We start from the raw sequence: 21,279 nt of genomic DNA on the forward strand, positions 1-21,279 counted from the left end.
GAAACTGCCGGCGAGCAGGGAGTATCAGCTGATTATTCTTTTACACCACGAGGGGCCTGTGTTGTTGCACTTTTATATAACTCGGTCAATTCCTTTAAGACAGTTTGCAGTTAATTGCAGGCTGTTCCCCTTTCAGGATGCTTATGGTTACAAAGAGCGTTTTTCTCTCTGGAGGACCCGTCCCATCCTGCATCACGCAGACAACCCATTGATTTGATTTGAATAGGCACTGTGTAATTCCTCATTTCTCCTGTGGGGGTACTGTTGGGAAGTTTTACACTGTCTGCCAGGTTTTCTCATAGATAACAGCTGATTGCTTGGCATCCCCAGTAGGGTAGACACTTTATGGTATCCTCAGAATCCCGCTTTCCAAGGAAGGATTGTCCAAAGTAGCGAATTGCTCTCTCAGGTATGTACGTGTGTATGTAAACTGCCAGACATGTTAATATTCTGACCTCGGTCGCCTACTATGAGTCTGGCCTAAGGGCTCATTCACACACACGAGTATTTGTACTGCATATAATGTACTTTTAGGGCTCATTTACGAAGGCATAAATTCGCACTGTATGACTGTAATGCTTTTTAGTTGAAAGTTTATTACACTGCTGTAAATTTAAAAATCTCAAATAAAACCACAGTATTAAAAAAATAAATACGCACCGTATTAAGTGCGGAATACAAAGGACTGAATCTCCATTGATTTGCATTGAGGCCCACATTTTTATGTGCGTGAAATAACCACATCTCCGGTTTTGGGTTGTGTCATGGACCAAAACAGACCAATAAAGTCAATTGGCCCGCATAAATACGTATCCTACATTCGTACATACTGCTTATTAATGCTGCAAATCAATGGGGCCTATTTATTTTCTTTTTTGTGCTTGTGAAATATGCAATTCTCATGCGTGCAAAAAATACTCGCAACCTGCATGAAATACCACAATTGCAAAAGTCTATGTAAATGAGCCCTACTACACAGTACTGAAACCCCATTGATTAGCATTGGGGTTTTCAGACCTGTGTTTTTCATGTATGTAAAATAGGCTGAGAATCTGCTGAGAATTGTAATTAGGATGATTCAGCCCCATGGGCCGGCTGTACGTCTGTCCGGATACAGCGGATTGCTTGTGAGAGTCGTGCTTTCACTCCTTTGTCGTTTGATTTGCGTCTCTCATAGGCCGTTTTCACATGGCCAAGAAAATCGTGCGAGATTTGCGCATTGCAAGGGGCACAAATCTGGCATGAATACAAACACCATACACATAAGTAATTTTGTATTTTCTTTCTATTTCCCCGCAACGCAGGACGTCCTATCGTCTGGAGTGCTCTCGCATCGCATCCCATCTCTCATCGTTGCCAATGGGGCCGGTGGCAGCCTCACACGACGTGCTACAGGTGCACGCGGTGCGATGTTTCCCTATTGAAAATAATGGGGGAAACTCCACGATCCTACATAATGCCAGATGGTGTTGATATCACGGTGATATTACATTTTGGTGAGCGCTATATCAAGCCATGATTCATGGCTCGATATCGCAGTCGTCCGTGTGAAGTTAGCCTTAGGGCTTATTCACATAGATGTATATGCACACACATTTGCACGCACAATACTCAGAGGATAGAACACTTCGATTCCAATGGATTCATTCACACACATATTTTGCATGTGCATTTCATTAGCACTAAAACCTAACGTGCTCTATTTTCCTACTTGTTTGCAGATGAAAATCTCACATTGAAAAAGAACTTTAATTATCCATTTCAATGAATGGTAGCGTGGTTGCATGTTTTTTTGCGTGTGCCAATATGCAGCGTCCATTCTACAGAAGCGTGGCGTGATAACTGTTAGAAAAACTCGGATCAATATCATGCTTGTAAACCTACAATCTCTTTGCCTCTCTGCATATGTGATTTTTCACACAAAAAAATTACATCGGACACAAATGAAAATTTATTTTTTTTTGCTCTCAGAAATGGCCGCTATCGTCCAAAAAATAGGATATGCTGCGCTTTTTCTCTTGTAAGTGCAGCTTCACACTCACGTATTTGCGCACACACAATGCAGAGAGTAGAACCCATTGATTTCATGTAAAGTTGCCCTAAATAATGGATTATTTCAACATGCAGGTATCTCAAATGCACAGAACTCACGTGATTCTATTGCCCATGTGAATGCAGCCTTACTGGAACTGAGAAAAGTCCCTGCTGCAAGTACCTTGCTGGTCACTCGATGAGCAATATCGCTGCATGTCTGCAAAATATCTGGAGTGTAAGAAATATCTGGGATTCACATAATTCCTGTGTATCCTGTTCTGTCTGTTTCTTCCCTACCTGAGCGCTAGGAATGGTTATGTAATGGGAGCGAGGAGTGAGCGCCCCTCCTAACCCATCACTAAAGAACACTTCCACTGCCACAGAAAGCTGTTTACATTGTTCTTAACAGCTACTCGTTTATACAGAAGATTTTGAAATAACCCTATATATGCCATCATTTATGGGGGGGACGTACGCCATTCAGTGAGACGGTCTTCAGAGGCGTTGAAACTATGGTACAAAAATTAGAACTTATATAGTGGTTATATTGTTGTACATAGGGGGCAGTAATATAGTAGTTATATTCTTGTATATAGGAGCAGTATTATAGTAGTATTATTCTTATACATAGAAGGCAGTATTATAGCAGTTATATTGTACATAGGGGAGCAGTATTATAGTAGTTATTTTCTTGTACATAGGGGGTAGTATTATAGTAGTTATATATTGTTGTACATGGGGGTGCAGTATTATCAAACTACTAACGACCACTTGTCTTAATGTATGTGTGTGAGTGCTTCTCATGCTCCGCACCTGCTGATCTCATTGCTCTGCCCCCTGGTGACTCCATCGAAGGTCCTACAACATATATTAAACACAGTTAGGGCTCTTGGAGGGGGAAGACAAAAATAACACACTGAGAATACAACTAAGCCATTATTATCTCAGACACAACTCAGAAGTCCTGACAGAAGACAACAACCTACCGCCACCACAGAGATTCAGTAGGTTGAAGGACCTGTGGTGATGTCACTGCTGTGGGTGGAGCCAAGATGTTTGTCTTTTGTGGTAATCAAGCTGCTGTGAGTGATGTGCCACCAGAAACACTGGTACTATAATATCCTAATAATTGCTAATAGTAGTTATATTCTTGTATATGGGGGCAGTATTATAGTAGTTATAATACTGCCCCCCATGTACAAGAATATAACTGCTATAATACTGCCCTCTATATACAGGAATATAACTACTATAATACTGCACCCTATGTACAAGAATATAACTACTATAATACTGCTCCCTTTGACAAGAATATAACTACTGTAATACTGCTCACTTGTACAAGAATATAACTACTATAACATAGTAACATAATATGTAAGGCCGAATGAAGACAATGTCCATCTAGTCCAGCCTGTTTATCCTCCTTTGTTGTTGATCCATAGGAAGGCAAAAAAACCCAAGAGGCAGGAAAAATTCCTTCCCAAATCCCTAATGGCAGTCAGACTAATCCCTGAATCAACCCCCAATAGTTCCTACCTGCCTCCATACCCGGATTAACAATTAGCCTAAGATTTATATTTATCCTGTAATATCCTTCCACTCTGCAAAGAAATTAAGTCCCCTTTTAAACTCCTCTATGGATTTTGTCATCACCACATCCTCAGGCTGCTCTTACAGTAAAGAACCCTTTTCTGTGTTGGTGATGAAACCTGCTTTCTTCTAGATGTAGCGGATGGCCTCTCGTTACCGTCGCAGTCCTGGGTATAAACAGATCATGGGAGAGATCCTTGTATTGTCCCCTCATGATTTTATACATAGTTATTTGATCACCCATTAGCTGTCTTTTTTTTCTAGGGTAAATAATCCCAATTTGGATAGCCTCTCTGGGTATTCCAGTCCCTTCATTCCATGTATTAGTTTAGTTGCCCTTCTTTGAACCCCCTCTAATACCGTAACATCTTTCGTGAGCACTGGTGACCAGAACTGTACACAGTATTCTATGTGAGGCCTGACAAGTGCCTTATATAGTGGGAGGATAATGTTCTCAGCCCTCACCCCTATACCTATTTTAATGCACTCCAAGACTTTATTAGCTTTTGTAGCAGCTGACTGTCATTGGTTACTCCAGTTTAATCTACAATCCACTAGTACCCCTAAGTCCTTTTCCATATCACTTTTCCCTAGCAGTACCCCATTTAGGTTTCTCCTGCCCATGTGCATAACCTTACATTTTTCAACATTGAACTTCATTTGCCATTTTTCTGCCCAAGCCCCCAGCTTATCTAGGTCCGTTTGTAGCCATACATTGTCCTCCGTTGCATTGATTATATTGTATAATTTTGTGTCATCTGCAAATATTGATATTTTACTGTGCAGCCCCTCTATCAGGTCGTTGAAAAATATATTGAACAGAATGGCCCCAATACTAAACCCTGTGGCACCCCATTAGCAACGGCTGCCCAACCATTTATTACCACCCTCTGCTTTCTATCTCTGAGCCAATTCTTTACCCAGATACACACGGTTTCACCCAATCCTAACTGCCTCATTTTATATATCAGCCTATTATGCGTCACAGTGTCAAATGATTTAGAGAAGTCAAGATATACGAGATCAATAGACTCTCCCAGGTCCAGCCTAGAGCTTACTTCATCGTAGAAGCTGATCAGATTAGTCTGACATGATCGACCCTTCATGAACCCATGCTGGTGAGGAGGTATTCCGTTGTTCTCCTTGAGGTATTCTTTGATGGCGTCTCTCAGAAACCCCTCGAATATTTTTCTGGTTACTGAAGTGAGACTTACTGGCCTGCAATACTGCCCCCATGTACAAGAATATAACTACTATAATACTGCCCTCCTATGTACAAGAATACAGACCTGGATAGTGAGTCAGAAGAAGAGGCGTACGCACAAGATAATTCGGATCTGAGAAACTATATTAAAGCGCTACCTACCAAAGAGTGCATAAGAGACCTTGTTAAAGAATGTACTCAGACAATCAAAGAAGAAATCTCAGAGCTGAGAAAAAACGTCAAACAAATCTACTCAATAGTGCAAACTCTGGAGGACACTTACACTCAAGTGGTGCACCACTCCGAGAGGGTGACTGAGATCCTCATTGACAAACAAAAAGAATCATATTTCCAGAAATTACAAATTCATGACCTCGAAAATCGCTTAAAGGGGTTGTCCCGCGCCGAAACGGGTTTTTTTTAAATTCAATAGGCCCCCTGTTCGGCGCGAGACAAACCCGATGCATGTGTTAAAAAAAACGTTCGGTACTTACCCGAATCCCCGCGCTGCGGCGACTTCTTCCTTACCTTACTAAGATGGCCGCCGGGATCTTCACCCACGATGCACCGCGGGTCTTCTCCCATGGTGCACCGTGGGCTCTGTGCGGTCCATTGCCGATTCCAGCCTCCTGATTGGCTGGAATCAGCACACGTGACGGGGCGGAGCTACGAGGACCAGCTCTCCGGCACGATCGGCCCCATTCACCAGGGAGAAGACCGGACTGTGCAAGCGCGTCTAATCGGGCGATTAGACGCTGAAATTAGACGGCACCATGGAAACGAGGACGCTAGCAACGGAACAGGTAAGTGAATAACTTCTGTATGGCTCATAATTAATGCACGATGTGCATTAATATGGCCATACAGAAGTGTATAACCCCACTTGCTTTCGCGGGACAACCCCTTTAAGGAGAAACAACATACGGGTTAGCGGAATCCCTGAATCGGTTTCAGATAAAGAAATACCAACAGTATTATCAGCTATCTTCACAGAGCTCCTGAATAAGCCCGAGGATTTTGACCTGGGCATGGAGAGGGCACATCGTGTCTTCAGACCGAGATCAATTAACGCAGATAGGCCAGGGGACATACTCTGTTGTCTACAAAGTTTCAAAATTAAGGAAGAGATCCTATACAAAGCTAGACTAGCTAAAAAGATTGAATATGCCGACAAAGAGCTTATGATATTCCAAGATCTATCCAGATTGACTCTTGATCTCAGAAGGCAACTTCAACCTCTCACCAAAGCTTTAAGAAACAAAGCTATAGTCTATAAGTGGTTGTTTCCTTTTAGCCTGGCGATATCCGGTGCTAACAGAACATGGACCATCAGAATTCCTGAGGATCTTCCCCATGTCCTATCCAAACTGGATCTGAGCCAGGAAGCTCTCCTGAACCTGCCTAGTCTTCCATCCTGCGAGAGAATTGGTCATCAGTGACATCGCGCAAAGCCAAGAAATCTCGCACCCAAGATACGAGTTTAGTCAGACCCCTCGGAGGAGGACTTCCTAATGACAACACCTGAACACCACACCAGATACACAACTGGATGGTGTTGTTTTTTTTTCTCTTTGATACCTCATCTTCCTTTGATCTTACTGTTTGCTTCCTTTTTGGCTTGAGTTTATCTGCTTTTGCTTTTCTTTAATCTTTTTACTTAAAGAATCTGCAGACTACGTTGGGAGTCACGAACCCCCTGTGCCTCTTCACGTACCCGCAACTCTTTTAATTCCTGCTCGATAATCTGGTTTCGGATAGGACCTTGCTCCCAAATCCGGTCCAGCAGCAGAAGGTTATAATGTGTTCTTTTGTTTCTGGTCTAACAGAGACCAGCTGCCATAGTTATGTTATGTTCTTGTTTATTTTTGTGTTCTGAATTTCCCTGACAGTTCTGCGGATACTATTTGCTTAAAAAATATTCCCCGTCATTTTATCCATGGCTGATATGCACCTAGCCTCTTTTAATGTAAAAGGGATTAATATTCCACAAAAAAGTTCCCAAATACTACACTGTCTGGATAAACAGGGTGTGGATATTATCTTCCTTCAAGAAACCCACTTTAAGAAAAACTGCACCCCGCTCACCAAAAACAAATCTTTCACCAAATGGTTCAATGCCACCACTCCTTTAAAAAGACATAGAGGGGTTGCTATTGTCCTACATATGTTCATTTCCAAACATTAAATGTCTTAGCTGACCCGGATGGCAGATTTATCTTTGTCAAGGGCTCAATCGGTGATAAAGTATTTACCTTAGCTAACCTGTATGCTCCTAACTCCCACCAAGACGCCTTTTTCACTATAGTCACCAAACACTTGCAAGATTTCACTGAGGGGGATCTTATTATGGGCGGGGATTTCAACGTGCCGCTCTGCTCCACTCTGGACTCATCTAATGGCTCCTCAGCAGTCCCATTCTCTAAAATTAAAAAATTGTTGGCCGATCTCCATGTGGTAGACCCTGGGAGAGTTCTCAACCCAGACTTAAAGGATTTTTCTTTTTACTCCCCGGTTCATAAGAAATATTCGAGAATAGATTACTTCTATGTCAAACATTCCCTATTAGACTTAATCACCAAAACCTTCTATGACTCTATTCTGTACTCTGACCATGCCCCGATTTTCATGAAGATGACCGCATCCCCCAAAAGGAGATCCGTGTCCAATTGGCTATTGAATGACAACCTATTAAAGAGTAAAGAGGACATTGAATATATACAAAAGGGTCTACAGCACTACTTTGAGAACGCACGGGAGCCTTGCAACCCCACAACCCTTTGGGAGGCTCATAACGCAGTAATAGGAGGCCTTTTTATTGAATTGGGCGCAAGGAAAAAGAGAGAGATGGCTTCTTTCATTGAACAGATCAAAAATATAGAAACATGTAATAAGAAAAGCGTCCTACTTCAATATGAAAAACAATTATTCAACCTGCGTACTAAGCTAAAAGAGCTCCTAAATCAAAAATCCAAAAAATATCTTTTTCGCAAGATACAAGCATTATGTGGTAAAAAGCTTGCAGCCTTAATTAAAGCACAGAACACAAAGGCATTTATTCCTAAAATAAAAGATAAAAATGATGTGATACATCACAAAACATCAGAGATTTCAAATATTTTTCATGCGTTCTACTCTGATTTATACAACCTTTAAAACCCCCTAGAGTCTTTATCAATTAAACAGCAAAAAATACGCGACAACTTAGACGCTGTCAAACTCCCTAATATATCCACAAGCCAAACACAACCCCTCCTCAAATTAATCTCCCCTAGGGAAGTAGAGGAATGTATCCAGTCAGCTCCGAATGGGAAAAGTCCTGGCCCTGATAGCGTTGGATCCCTATATTTCAAAACTCCACTAGCCCTTCTCATCACGGATGCCGAAAAGGATTTTAATAGAGTTGACTGGTTATTTTTACGAATGTCCATTTCAAAATTTGGCTTCCCAGAAACTTTCATTGACCAGATCATGGCCTTGTACTCCTTCCCCTTGGCTAGAATCAAAATTAATTCAGATTTTTTTTTTCTCCCCCCTACAGTCCAAATTAGTAATGGAACCAGACAAGGCTGCCCTCTACCCCCCCTATTATTTATTTTAACTATGGAAACCTTCCTGGAAAATAGACAAAACAATAAAATTATAGGTATGAAATGCGGCTCCAGGGAACACAAGTCGGCCTCATATGCAGACGGCATGCTGTTCTTCCTCACTGATCCCAAAACAACAATTCCTCATATTCTGCAGGAGTTCAAGAACTTTGGTCAGCTTTCTTATTTCAAATTAAACCCCTCAAAGTCGGAATTACTAAATATAAACATCAAACATGATTCCTGGGCAGAAATATCCAAAATCTCGCCATTTAAAAACTCAAGCAAACAAATCAATTACCTAGGGGCAAGTTTACCCCGGAAAACTGCGGATTTGTACAATTTAAATTTCAGGCCACTACTTGAGAGGATGGAGAAGGATCTTGTCTCCTGGAGCTCTCTGTCAATCTCCTGGTTTGGCAGAAAGAACCTAATCAAAATGATCTATTTGCCAAAAATACTATATGTACTCCAAACACTTCCAATAGAAATTCCATAGAATCTCTTTGCCACACATAAAAGCCTTACTGCAAAGTTCATATGGCAGGGAAAGGGACATAGGGTTAGTCATGCAACTCTTGTCAAAACCAAAAGAAGGGGCGGAATAGGTCTGCCAGACTTGTACTGCATCGCATTACATTTGATCCGCATGGTAGACCTGACCCGTCAAACCAGTCTCAAACTTTGGGTAGAAGTGGAACTCTTCTCACTAAACAAAGATCAGAAACTACTATTCTGGTCCACCCCATATAATAAAGCTAAACTGAAGGGGATCCAAAACCCTTTCACCCAACTAACCCTAAGGTTATGGCATAAGGCAAACAAGAAGCATAATCTAGTACCCCAGATTAGCGGCTACAGCCCAGTTCTCGCACTAATCCCTAACAAATTCAGAGCGCTCAAACAAAAGATTAAGGCCTTCTTCCCACGAGCGTGACGGGCTCCGCCGCGTAATATTCCGCGGTGAAGCCCATCACGGCGCCCCCCAGAGACCCCATACTTGCCAGCGGAAGATAGCGTGAAGACGCTTCCCCGCCCACCGCCGTCGCGTCATGTGACACGCCCACCGCGTCACATGACGCGCCGGCCGTGTCATATGACGCGCGGCGGTAGGCGGGGAAGCATTTTTTCACGCTATCTTCCGCTGGTTGCAGCGGGAGATAGCGTGAACGGACGGCTTCCATTGACTGCAATGGAAGCCATCAGCGCGTACACCCGCAGCAAATAGAACATGCTGTGGGTGAGAACGGGAGATTTCACGGTGCGTAATTCCGCGGTGGAATTACGCATCGTGAGCATTGTGCTATTAGGTTCAATAGAACCTAATAGCAGGGGGCAACGCAGCTGATTTTTGCCGCGGATTTACGCGGCGTAAATCCGTTCGTGGGAAGGAGGCCTAAGAGGGACACCCATTTAAGGACATTGCAGTGCGGGGCCCTCATTAAGGAGAAGTCTGTGCCCCAGGATTTACAGTTTCTAAATCCCCTAGTAGACACTCTACTCAATAGCGAAGATTTGGACGTTATTAGGGACTCAGCTGTGCTGCACTCCCCAGATATTGTAGGCAAAGATGAAAACTTACTATTCCATAAATTATTCTGGAGCCTCCAACCTGTCAAGAGTACTATATCTAAAATCTATAGGGCCCTGACACAGAACAAACAGCAACCCTCGTTTATCTCCCGGTGGGAATCGGAGTTAAGTACCACCTTTACCACAGATAAAGATAAGGGATATTCTTTCTAGGTCTCACTCATCTTCTTCCTCTACCAGGTTCCAAAACTAAATTATAAAATCGTCTCTAGATGGTATAAGACTCAGTCCTACTTAACAAAATAGACCCAGGTTACTCCCCGCTATGTTGGAGATGCTCAGACGGTATTGGTTCATTCTCTCTCATTTGGTTAACTTGTCCACTTCTACAACCTTTCTGGGAAGAGGTCCAGAAATTACTGGGCCTAATCCTCAAATCTAATGTCACCCTCACACCTGAGATCGTTCTTCTAAACCTAAATGCTCCAGGTCTTCAAACTGAATACAAACCCGTTTTCCACTGATAAGGGAGTGCAACTTTATGGTCCCTGAATTACTGTTGATGGGGGTTGTAGATATGATACCTTTTTAATGGCTAACAAAAATACATGATGTAATAATAGCGAGCTTGCGAACCAACGCAGGGTTCTTCTTCAGGCTTAATGGATTGGATCTGAAGAGGCATGAATATTTATACACAACAGTAATTCAGGGGCCATAAACTTTCACTCCCTTATCAGTGTTTAGTTATAAATGTCAGTGTACCTCTTGTAGCATTTCTGACCTGCCCCCCCCCCCCAACAGTAATTTAGGGACCATAAAACTTTCACTCTGCTATCAGTGCCTAGACAAAAAACGTTTGTTTGCTGTTGCAGAATTCCTTTTAAGTGCGAACCAATCACATCCATATCTGTGCCTTGTCATAAGTATGTATGTTATAAGTGTGTATAACTATCCATGCCTCTTCAGATCCAATCCATTAAGCCTGAAGAAGAACCCTGCATTGGTTCGCAAGCCCGCTATTATTACATCATGTATTTTTGTTAGCCATTAAAAGGTATCATATCTACAAGATTACGTGGTTTCTCTTGCTGGGAACAATCACATAGGGGGCAGTATTATAGTCGTTATGTTTTTTGACATAGGGGGGCAGTATGAAGATGGGATGTACAAATTGAACATTTGTGCTCTAAGTATCTTCCTTTTACCTACTCGCAGCTTATTTATCTGCAGAATATGTCACTGATCAATAGAAAAATTCATTCTTGAGATCTTTGATCTGGATGGGATACGGGAAAGTCCCCCGGCACTGCACTCTTATGAAAATGGTGTTAAAGAAAATCTGTCTTTGTTGCCCCCTTTGTAGCAACCAATCACAGCACAGCTTTGTTTTTACCTCAGCAGTATAACAAATTTAGGCCCCCTGTCCACGGGCGTTGTGAAGTCCGGCGGCAGATCTCTGACGCGGGAGCAGGAGCCTGCAGACCGATCTCCGCAAGTCAGCCTATCTGACAGATAGGCCGAGTGCGGAAAATCGGGGCAATTCGCAGCATGCTGCGAATTGCCGTCCGCGAGGGGGGAATCGCAATGATTCTCTGCTCGTAGACATGGGTCCGGCGCTTTTCATAGCAACGCTATGGAAAGCTTCAGACGGCATGATTGGCTGGCAATTTACCATCAGCGAAATCACTGCCGTGAAGAGGGGGCCTAAATCTGCGCTGTGATTGGTTGCTATGGAGAACAAAAACCTATTTTCTTTGACAGCTTTCCTAAGTGTTTGCTGCTGGGGTAATTTTCTATGTGCCTCCCTGTATTTTGGCCTCACAGTCCTGTATTTACACAATATATGAAGAATTTTCAGACAGATCCTATAGATTTCATTGCTTGTTAACAAGTGTTTTAGCTCCAGGCGCTCGTTATCTAATTAAGTCATCCCTGGCGCTGTTGTATTCGCTGTGATTCTCGTTGTCCGGCTCTGTAGCCGCACACCTCACATTGATCCTTGTCTGTGACTTGGCTGTCTGGGTTTTAGTCTATGAACAATGCGGAGCGTGCACGTCATTCCGCCATTCTGGATAGTGTAATTGCCTCTAAACTTGTTTGTAGTATCTGACAGGCACTTTGAATCTCTCCTCCTCCTGCTCTTCCTGTCCCTCCCAGAGGCCAAGCCCTGACTCCTGCCCAAGGGAATCCTAGCTACTTCTGGAGGAGCAGATAGAAGGGGGCACTCGCTGTCCGTGAGTTGTCATACCTGGTGAGTGTCCTGGAACCGGCTCTGCTACATCTCTAACTACCCGCAGGCTGCAGAGCACATGCCGCTTGTTTGGCTTCTCAGTTTTTTTCTTTGCTATTTAACATTTTTATTATTTGCAGATTTTGGGGGAAAAAATTGACACTTTGATGCAAAAAAGTCCATCTGTGTAGTGACGAACGCCTCCGGGGAAGTAAGGAGTTAAGAACTTTGTAAAAATGTTTTCTTGCTTTTGATAGTTGCTTCTGTAGATTGCCTCTCCTTCTGCTGACCTGTTCTATGCTTAAATGTCCTCATTTACATTAACCGATATCGGGGGGATTGGACAACTTAGGCCGCCTGTCCACGGGCGTTTTTGCATTGCGTTCCCCGGAGCGATAATCCAGCCGCGGGGAACGGAGTGCACGCTTTTCATAGCGTTGCTATGGAAAGTGCAGCCCCCCCCCCCCCCTGTCCATGAGTGGAGAATCATGGCGATTCTCTGCTCGCGGACGGCAAATCGCAGCATGTTGCAAATTGCCGCGATTCTCCGTGGTGAACCTATCTGTCAGGCTCACAGCGGGGGTACGTTCTCTGGCTCCCGCGGCGGATCTCCGCATCGCCCATGGACAGGCAGCCTTATGTGTGTACGGGGGTCTCCTGACTGTCCCTTGATAGATGATGCTGGGAAAAAGGTGAAGATCACTGCCTGATCCCTTTGTACCCCCTGTGGGTGAGAGCTATCTGGCTGCAAATTTCTCCACTCTCCGCATGGAAAATGCATGAACGCTCGACCGAATGTACATTCATGTCTATGGGGGAGATGGGAGGAATAGTTGTTAAGTATTTATGTGAATGGGGGAGTCAGGAGAATAGCTTTAAGCCAAACGAGCATTCAGTTACGTTCATACCTAGTGAAAGTGCTGCAGAATTTCTGTGGTAAAATTTGCAGCTTTTTCGTATCAAACACCCCATCAAAATCCACACCAGTGGCGCGTATTTTCACCTAAAATCTGGATTTTAGCCTGTACAGCGCTTCTCAGCAGCGCTCCTCTCATTTCCCAGTACTGCACCCTGCGGCACCCAGAGTATAGCACACACTGGCAACGGCTGCCGGGTGCTGCTAGTCATGTGATGCGGAAGTGGCATCACATGACCGCCCATGATAGCGCTCAGTAGCCTGTGTGGATACAGCCAAGTGAAGTGTTGGGAAGTGAGAGGAGCGCAATGCAGGCAGTGGTGCGGATTATTATGAGGCTTTTAATGCAGAACTGCTGCTGAATTTTTCGCTGTTGAGAATCTGCAGCATTTGCGCTATATGTGAACATACCCTAAAGAGCTGTTCCCATCTTGGACAAGCATGGCCGAAATAGGAACCCTATTGAATACGAGATGTGAGTGACTAACCACACTGCCTTATGTTGTCTCCGTCTTCTGTGTGGAATTGGAAAGTGTCCCAGCCTGTCCGCCGCTCACCTAACCAGAATTCTGAGCATCATACATGCGCATAATGCTTGGATTTAGGGTCAGGAGACCTGCAGTCAGGCCAGGACGCACTTCCGAAATCCATACGTTAAAAAGGGGACACCATAAGGCAGTGTGGTTAGACCCCCCGCGATGCGCTGTTTCTGTAACTATTAACTTATATGGGAGTTAGGGAAAGAGTGTAGTGCGGGGAGCGCGGCTATTTTCGTGCTCTCAACCACCACAATTGGTGTAGCTGTGGGTTGCGGGGTCAGAACAGGAGATAGATAGGGGTCCCACCTCTCGCCTATCAGACTTTCATGGCACACTTTGTGAAAATGTCGTAGGGCCAGCTTCACACAGGTGAATAAGTATTTTGCGTGCACATCTGCATATTTTGCTGTACTTTTTATGCCCACAAGGCAAGTTTATTTGCGCGCGACAAACACAGATTTACCAAATGAAGTGACTAATTAAACTGACTTAGTTCCAGATGTGTTCTTTTTTTCTGACCAATTATGCAGTGTTTCACGCACCTCCTTGCATATTTGCGCACCTGCTATTGACTAATATGGGGACCTCTGGTGCGCAAATACGCAGAAAAATAGAGCATCATCTTGTGTTTTTTTTTTTGCGTTACCGAAATGCATGGAAATGTGAAATCAATGTATAGCGCACTCACATGTTACGCGTACAAATATGTCTCTGTGAAGCCGTCCTGATAATCTGAAATATCCGTTTAACTCTTCGGACTTTGTGGGGGATTTCAGACCTCTGTGTGACCCCCGTGCTACAAGTTACTATATGGCGGCACTAATGTCTGGGACCCCTTAGTGCCTGATGGGTGTGGTAGTTTCTGCTGGTCATTAGATGTGGCGGTGTCATCATTAACATGGGGAGGCCGTGGGAACAGAGACAACAATGCAGCGACCTGAATATCACACAATGGAGAAATATGCCAGGAAACCACATAAAGGCAAACAATCCTGTAATGACACCATTTTCTGTCCTGAAGCATAAGGGAGCTTGACAAAGCCCCTCAGAATGGTAGCGTGCGGACATGATGGTGTTAACATTTGCAGGTCTCTGCTGTCATTGACTAATCAGTCACAAAGGCCTCAGGCCTGCCCTAGATTAGGTAGATGCTGCAGCCAAATTGTCTCCATGGCGATTGGCATCAGAAGTCGCCATGGCAGCCGGATTTGTTCTGCTCTTTTCTGTGCGGGAGAAGTGACCGAGCGACTAGTGGGGCGACTCACATAGTGGGAGGGGGCACCCCTTCATGTAGTGTCAGTGGGGCTTCTGGTGAAAGGCGGGAAAATAAAAAGTTCTGTAACTTTCTTGTGAACTTTATAAGCAGAAAATAAAGTTACTGTGATGTGTGATACTGTCTGCTGAGCCATGTATCTAATCCTACCATGTATTATACTGTCTGCTGAGCCGTGTATCTAATCCTACCATGTGTGATGCTCTCTGTTGAGCCATGTATCTAATCCTATAATGTGGGATACTGTCTGTTAAACCGTGTATCTAATCCTATATTGTCTGATACGGTCGTCTGAGCCGTGTATATAATCCTATACTGTGTGATACTGTCTGCTGAGCTGTGTATCTAATCCTACCATGTGTGATACTGTCTGCTGAGCCGTGTATCTAATCCTACCATGTGTGATACTGTCTGCTGAGCCATGTATCTAATCCTACCATGTGTTATACTGTCTGCTGAGCCGTGTATCTAATCCTACCATGTGTGATGCTCTCTGTTGAGCCATGTATCTAATCCTATAATGTGTGACACTGTCTGCTAAACCATGTATCTAAACAACTGAATGAGTATCAGCTGATGACCACATATCACAGATGTGAGGGAGCTCACCCCCCTAGTATAGAGCACATACTGATAAGGACACTTATATCAATCATGGAGGACACTTATATCGATCATGCAGCATGACAATGATGATATGTCCAACAATGCTAATAATGCATATTTTTAGATGTTTGTCAAAAAAATAATTATGGTCATGTGTCTAGCAATCTGAACAACCAAAAATAGTGAGAAAAAAAATTATAGATAGACAAATGCCTACAGACATGCACAAATGCATACACATAAAATAAATGCATATGCATACCAAAATGCTGGTCAAAAAATCAAAATACAATTGTGGCCATGTTTCCAACAGTGACAGCAGTCAGATTGAAAAAAAAAAAAAAATTATTTATATGGTAGTGGCATATATGTATATGAAGTACACACACACACACACACACACACACACACACACACACACACACACACACACATTTTATATATATATATATATATATATATATATATATATATATATATATATATATATATATATATATATATATATATATATATATATATAGACATATAGCAAATCAGTCCTGTAATTGAGACCCTTGGGATATCGTGTACCTAGTTTGAGGATCCAAAAGGCCTCCCTGGCATACGATTTTCCAAACCAATCACCTCCTCTCACCGGACATGTTACCTTTTCTACACCAATAACTCTGAATGATGAAATATTAGCATCATGAACCTCTATAAAATTGGGTGCAGCTCCAGAAAGGGAGCGCTTGCTGGAGGGATTGCTCTTAATATATAATGCAATAGATGAAACGGGGTCGGCAATACGGTTGAGTGGTCCTGTCTCCTGAGATGTGTATCTAAGCCTGCCGTGTGTGATCCTGTCTCCTGAGCTGTCCATCTAATCATGGCGTGTGTGATCGTGCCTTCTGAGCCGTGTATCTAATCCTACCATGTGTGATACGGTTGTCTGAGCCATGTATCTAATCCTATCCTGTGGTATACTGTTGTCTGAGCTGTGTATCTAATGCTACCATGTGTGATTGCACTCCGTTGAGCAGTGTATCTAATGCTATCATGTGTGATCCTGTTTTCTGAGCGGTGTATCTAACCCCGCTGTGTGTGTTTGTTTTTCTGAACTCTGTATCTAATCCTCCCGTGTGATAATGTCTCTTGAGCCGAGTATCTAACCCAACCACGTGTGATACTGTCATATGAGCCATGTATGTAATCCTATCCTGTGTGATACTGTTGTCTGAGCCGTATATCGAATCCTATCCTGTGTGATACTGTCGTCTGAGCCGTATATCGAATCCTATCCTGTGTGATACTGTCGTCTGAGCCGTGTATCGAATCCTATCCTGTGTGATACTGTTGTCTGAGCCGTGTATCAAATCCTATCCTGTGTGATACTGTTGTCTGAGCCGTGTATCTAATCCTATCCTGTGTGATACTGTTGTCTGAGCCGTGTATCTAATCCTATCCTGTGTGATACTGTTGTCTGAGCAGTGTATCTAATCCTATCCTGTGTGATATTGTCTGCTGAGCTGTGTTTCTAATCCTATCCTGTGTGATATTGTATGCTGAGCTGTGTTTCTAATCCTATCCTGTGTGATATTGTATGCTGAGCTGTGTTTCTAATCCTACCATGTGTGATACTGTCGTCTGAGCCGTGTATCTAATCCTATCCTGTGTGATACAGTTGTCTGAGCCGTGTATCTAATCCTATCCTGTGTGATACTGTCGTCTGAGCCGTGTATCTAATCCTATCCTGTGTGATACTGTCGTCTGAGCCGTGTATCTAATCCTATCCTGTGTGATACTGTCGTCTGAGCCGTGTATCTAATCCTATCCTGTGTGATACTGTTGTCTGAGCAGTGTATCTAATCCTACCATGTGTGATATTGTCTGCTGAGCTGTGTTTCTAATCCTATCCTGTGTGATATTGTATGCTGAGCTGTGTTTCTAATCCTACCATGTGTGATACTGTCATCTGAGACGTGTATCTAATTCTATCCTGTGTGATACTGTCGTCTGAGCCGTGTATCTAATCCTTTCCTGTGTGATACTGTTGTCTGAGCTGCTGTATCTAATCCTATCCTGTGTGATATTGTCTGCTGAGCTGGGTTTCTAATCCTACCATGTGTGATACTGTCACCTGAGACGTGTATCTAATCCTATCCTGTGTGATACTGTTGTCTGAACCGTGTATCTAATCCTATCCTGTGTGATACTGTTGTCTGAGCCGTGTATCTAATCCTATCCTGTGTGATACTGTTCTCTGAGCCGTGTATCTAATCCTATCCTGTGTGATACTGTTGTCTGAGCTGCTGTATCTAATTCTATCCTGTGTGATATTGTCTGCTGAGCTGTGTTTCTAATCCTACCATGTGTGATACTGTCATCTGAGACGTGTATCTAATCCTATCCTGTGTGATACTGTTGTCTGAGCCGTGTATCTAATCCTATCCTGTGTGATACTGTCGTCTGAGCCGTGTATCTAATCCTATCCTGTGTGATACTGTCGTCTGAGCCGTGTATCTAATCCTTTCCTGTGTGATACTGTTGTCTGAGCCGTGTATCTAATCCTATCCTGTGTGATACTGTTGTCTGAGCAGTATATCTAATCCTATCCTGTGTGATACTGTTGTCTGAGCAGTGTATCTAATCCTATCCTGTGTGATATTGTCTGCTGAGCTGTGTATCTAATCCTATCCTGTGTGATACTGTCGTCTGAGCCGTGTATCTAATCCTATTCTGTGTGATACTGTCGTCTGAGCCGTGTATCTAATCCTATCCTGTGTGATACTGTCGTCTGAGCCGTGTATCTAATCCTATCCTGTGTGATACTGTTGTCTGAGCCGTGTATCTAATCCTATCCTGTGTGATACTGTCGTCTGAGCCGTGTATCTAATCCTTTCCTGTGTGATACTGTTGTCTGAGCCGTGTATCTAATCCTATCCTGTGTGATACTGTTGTCTGAGCAGTATATCTAATCCTATCCTGTGTGATACTGTTGTCTGAGCAGTGTATCTAATCCTATCCTGTGTGATATTGTCTGCTGAGCTGTGTATCTAATCCTATCCTGTGTGATACTGTCGTCTGAGCCGTGTATCTAATCCTATCCTGTGTGATACTGTCGTCTGAGCCGTGTATCTAATCCTATCCTGTGTGATACTGTTGTCTGAGCCGTGTATCTAATCCTATCCTGTGTGATACTGTTGTCTGAGCTGCTGTATCTAATCCTATCCTGCGTGATATTGTCTGCTGAGCTGTGTTTCTAATCCTACCATGTGTGATACTGTCGTCTGAGCCGTGTATCTAATCCTATCCTGTGTGATACTGTTGTCTGAGCTGTGTTTCTAATCCTATCCTGTGTGATATTGTATGCTGAGCTGTGTTTCTAATCCTACCATGTGTGATACTGTCGTCTGAGCCGTGTATCTAATCCTATCCTGTGTGATACTGTTGTCTGAGCCGTGTATCTAATCCTATCCTGTGTGATACTGTTGTCTGAGCCGTGTATCTAATCCTATCCTGTGTGATACTGTTGTCTGAGCCGTGTATCTAATCCTATTCTGTGTGATACTGTTGTCTGAGCAGTGTATCTAATCCTATCCTGTGTGATATTGTCTGCTGAGCTGTGTTTCTAATCCTACCATGTGTGATACTGTCATCTGAGACGTGTATCTAATCCTATCCTGTGTGATACTGTTGTCTGAGCCTTGTATCTAATCCTATCCTGTGTGATACTGTTGTCTGAGCCGTGTATCGAATCCTATCCTGTGTGATACTGTTGTATGAGCCGTGTATCTAATCCTATCCTGTGTGATACTGTTGTCTGAGCCGTGTATCGAATCCTATCCTGTGTGATACTGTTGTCTAAGCCGTGTATCTAATCCTATCCTGTGTGATACTGTCGTCTGAGCCTTGTATCTAATCCTTTCCTGTGTGATACTGTTCTTTGAGCCGTGTATCTAATCCTATCCTGTGTGATACTGTGGTCTGAGCCGTGTATCTAATCCTATCCTGTGTGATATTGTCTGCTGAGCTGTGTTTCTAATCCTATCCTGTGTGATATTGAATGCTGAGCTGTGTTTCTAATCCTACCATGTGTGATACTGTCGCCTGAGCCGTGTATCTAATCCTATCCTGTGTGATACTGTCGTCTGAGACGTGTATTTAATCCTATCCTGTGTGATACTGTTCTCTGAGCCGTGTATCTAATCCTATTCTGTGTGATACTGTCGTCTGAGCCGTGTATCTAATCCTATCCTGTGTGATACTGTCGTCTGAGCCGTGTATCTAATCCTATCCTGTGTGATACTGTTGTCTGAGCCGTGTATCTAATCCTATCCTGTGTGATACTGTTGTCTGAGCCGTGTATCTAATCCTATCCTGTGTGATACTGTTGTCTGAGCTGCTGTATCTAATCCTATCCTGTGTGATATTGTCTGCTGAGCTGTGTTTCTAATCCTATCCTGTGTGATATTGAATGCTGAGCTGTGTTTCTAATCCTACCATGTGTGATACTGTCGCCTGAGCCGTGTATCTAATCCTATCCTGTGTGATACTGTCGTCTGAGCTGCTGTATCTAATCCTATCCTGTGTGATATTGTCGTCTGAGCTGCTGTATCTAATCCTATCCTGTGTGATATTGTTGTCTGAGATGCTGTATCTAATCCTATCCTGTGTGATACTGTTGTCTGAGCTGCTGTATCTAATCCTATCCTGCGTGATATTGTCTGCTGAGCTGTGTTTCTAATCCTACCATGTGTGATACTGTCGTCTGAGCCGTGTATCTAATCCTATCCTGTGTGATATTGTTGTCTGAGCCGTGTATCTAATCCTATCCTGTGTGATACTGTTGTCTGAGCTGTGTTTCTAATCCTATCCTGTGTGATATTGTATGCTGAGCTGTGTTTCTAATCCTACCATTTGTGATACTGTCGTCTGAGCCGTGTATCTAATCCTATCCTGTGTGATATTGTATGCTGAGCTGTGTTTCTAATCCTACCATGTGTGATACTGTTGTCTGAGCCGTGTATCTAATCCTATCCTGTGTGATACTGTTGTCTGAGCCGTGTATCTAATCCTATCCTGTGTGATACTGTTGTCTGAGCCGTGTATCTAATCCTATCCTGTGTGATACTGTTGTCTGAGCCGTGTATCTAATCCTATCCTGTGTGATACTGTTGTCTGAGCCGTGTATCTAATCCTATCCTGTGTGATACTGTTGTCTGAGACGTGTATCTAATCCTATCCTGTGTGATACTGTTGTCTGAGCCGTGTATCTAATCCTATCCTGTGTGATACTGTTGTCTGAGCCGTGTATCTAATCCTATCCTGTGTGATACTGTTGTCTGAGCCGTGTATCTAATCCTATCCTGTGTAATATTGTCTGCTGAGCTGTGTTTCTAATCCTATCCTGTGTGATATTGAATGCTGAGCTGTGTTTCTAATCCTACCATGTGTGATACTGTCGCCTGAGCCGTGTATCTAATCCTATCCTGTGTGATACTGTCGTCTGAGCTGCTGTATCTAATCCTATCCTGTGTGATATTGTCGTCTGAGCTGCTCTATCTAATCCTATCCTGTGTGATATTGTCTGCTGAGCTGCTGTATCTAATCCTAACGTGTGATATTGTCTGCTGAGCTGTTTCTAATCCTATCCTGTGTGATATTGTATGCTTAGCTGTGTTTCTAATCCTACCATGTGTGATACTGTCGCCTGAGCCGTGTATCTAATCCTATCCTGTGTGATACTGTCGTCTGAGCCGTGTATTTAATCCTATCC

The 21,279-nt window shown here is 43.3% G+C and overlaps 1 protein-coding gene across 2 annotated transcripts in view; it reads left to right on the plus strand.

Annotated features, from left to right (window-relative positions):
* Window positions 1-12,093: 12,093 nt before the first annotated feature.
* The window catches only part of SLC25A18 (solute carrier family 25 member 18), a 57,723-nt gene continuing 48,537 nt past the window's right edge, over window positions 12,094-21,279 (plus strand). The window contains exons 1-2 of one of the 2 annotated variants that reach the window (XM_066590976.1): window positions 12,094-12,205; window positions 12,325-12,395. The gene's annotated coding sequence lies outside the window, so the exon portion shown is untranslated. The remainder of the gene's footprint in view (window positions 12,206-12,324; window positions 12,396-21,279) is intronic. The other variant, XM_066590977.1, reaches the window with a different exon arrangement.

This window comes from Eleutherodactylus coqui, chromosome 2 (genome assembly GCF_035609145.1).
Source record: "Eleutherodactylus coqui strain aEleCoq1 chromosome 2, aEleCoq1.hap1, whole genome shotgun sequence".
NCBI lineage: Eukaryota > Metazoa > Chordata > Amphibia > Anura > Eleutherodactylidae > Eleutherodactylus > Eleutherodactylus coqui.